This window comes from Saimiri boliviensis, chromosome 18 (genome assembly GCF_048565385.1).
Source record: "Saimiri boliviensis isolate mSaiBol1 chromosome 18, mSaiBol1.pri, whole genome shotgun sequence".
Classification (NCBI taxonomy): domain Eukaryota; kingdom Metazoa; phylum Chordata; class Mammalia; order Primates; family Cebidae; genus Saimiri; species Saimiri boliviensis.
In genome coordinates this window covers 25,837,003-25,839,128 of record NC_133466.1, presented here as the reverse complement: position 1 = coordinate 25,839,128, position 2,126 = coordinate 25,837,003, and the positions used below count along the sequence as shown (strand labels likewise).

Genomic DNA, 2,126 nt, shown 5'->3' with positions numbered 1-2,126 from the left:
CCAGGCTGGAGTGCAGTGGAACAATCTCAGCTCACTGCAACCTCTGCCTCCCAGATTCAACCAATTCTCCAGCCTCACACTCATGAGTAGTTTGGATTACAGGTGCACACCACCATGTCTGGCTAATTTTTGTATTTTTAGTAGAGACTGGCTGGCTCTACTAAAGTCAGGCCACCTTCAGCTCCTGACCTCAAATGATCCACCCACCTCGATCTCTCTAAGTGCTGGGATTACAGGCGTGAGCCACTGTGCTTGGCCTAAATATCTTTTTATTTATTTATTTATTTATTTATTTGAGACAGAGTCTCATTCTTGCCACCCAGGCTGGAGTACAGTGGTGTGATCTCGGCTCACTGCAACCTCCTCCTCCCTAGTTCAAGCAATTCTCTTGCCTCAGCCTCCTGAGTAGTTGGGACTATAGTAACATGCCACCAAGCCTGGCTAATTTTTGTAGTTTTAGTAGAGACAAGGTTTTGCCATGTTCATTAGGCTAGTCTTGAACTCCTGGCCCCAAGTGATCCACTCACCTCGGCCTCCCAAAGTGCTAGGATTACAGGCATGAGCCACTGGGCCTGGTCTACATGTTTTTAAATAATACATATGCGACTGCACAACTGTATCTAGATAGATAATCAGTTCATCTATAAAGCAGCTATCAAGTAACCATCTAAATACTTAAAATACAGCTCTTGTTTAGATCATTCTTAGTTTTGATCACCTTTTTTTTTGTTGGGTGGTGGGGAGCCCTACTGGAAATATACTAAGGCCAAATCTTCTGACATCCTGAGGGTTTCTTTCAGCTGGATTAAGCTCCTAACTCCAGGGCAAGCCCAAATTTGTGGCCTCCTGCATTAAAGCTCTTCCTGTCTACCAGAATCAACAGTATTTGTTGGGCTCAATGTCTGAGTGTAGCTCACTCCAGTTAACCAGAGTCGTTGACTTTTGCAGAAATGGAAGCAGTGAGATCCAATCGATATTTAGTAGCAATGCGAAAATGAGTGCAGTTGGTACCTGATGTCCTAGTAAGATGCGCTGATGTGTCCAGATTTTCACATGCTTTCTGATAAATTGATTCTCCAAATTCTGTCCCATCATTGGCATTAGTGTGTAGTCAGAAGTCTCCAGTCCTATATAGCCCACTGTGAAGTTATTCCTTGTCAGCTTTGACTTGACACTATCAAAGGTCATCTGGTACCCAGCAAGCCAGCCTCTTTACCAAAGACAGCCAAACCATGGGTTTCAGCTCCTGCAAAATGAAAGTCAACATCACAGTCAAAGTGTATACATACTGCTTATAAGAGGACTTGATCTTGTCACTTTTCTCTCCTGTGTTTGGTGAGAAGGTAGTATCTAACGTCAGTTTCAAACCTCATCAAATCTGGTCTTCAGTTGTGATTTCTGTTCCCAGACTGTTCTGTTCCCAGAGTTTTTCACTTTTCTGAGAAAGTCAGACCATAATCACACCATTTATATTTGGTCTCCAACATCCCAGTAATTTTTACCAGTGTCTGTATTAAATAAACCAGGTATTGAGAATTCCATGTCACTGCATGACTTTTTTTTCGCCTCCAGTTTCACCAACTCCAAACCAAATCCTTCAGAGAAAATATCTCTGACAGTGATGCCTAGGTCAGCATGTGATGGAGAAATACACATTGGCCCTGCTCAGGTCTGTCTGTAGGTCACCATGGTGAAGACTTGGGATGAGATAAACTGGCGTTCTCCTGATGGGGACTACCCCCACTGCTTTGTTTACAGCTGAGGCCACTGGATTTGCCTGAGTTTGTGTTAAGTTGCCTTGGCTGGAGGACAAAGTGGAGGCACCATTCCACTTGCAGCCCGAATATTTTTAAAATGAAAAAAATATTTTTGAGCTGTATTAGTGGTTTCTTTAGAAGTAGAATCAATAAGATAGAATCAATAAAATAGATAGATAATAGAAGATAAAATGAAATTTATTATGGGAACTGGATCACACACTTTCAGAGGCCAAGAAGCCCTATGATCTTTCATCTGCAAACTGGAGAACTAGGAAAGTCATTGCTGTAATTCAGCTTGAGTTGGAGAGACCGATTATGTAAATCTTAGTCCAAGACCAAATGGTTAAGAACCAGGGGCCTCCTTGG

General features: G+C 42.5%; 1 pseudogene; it reads right to left on the bottom strand.

Moving 5' to 3' along the window:
• Positions 1 to 805: 805 nt before the first annotated feature.
• Positions 806 to 1,689, bottom strand: LOC104652385 (non-selective voltage-gated ion channel VDAC2 pseudogene; annotated as a pseudogene).
• Positions 1,690 to 2,126: the final 437 nt, after the last annotated feature.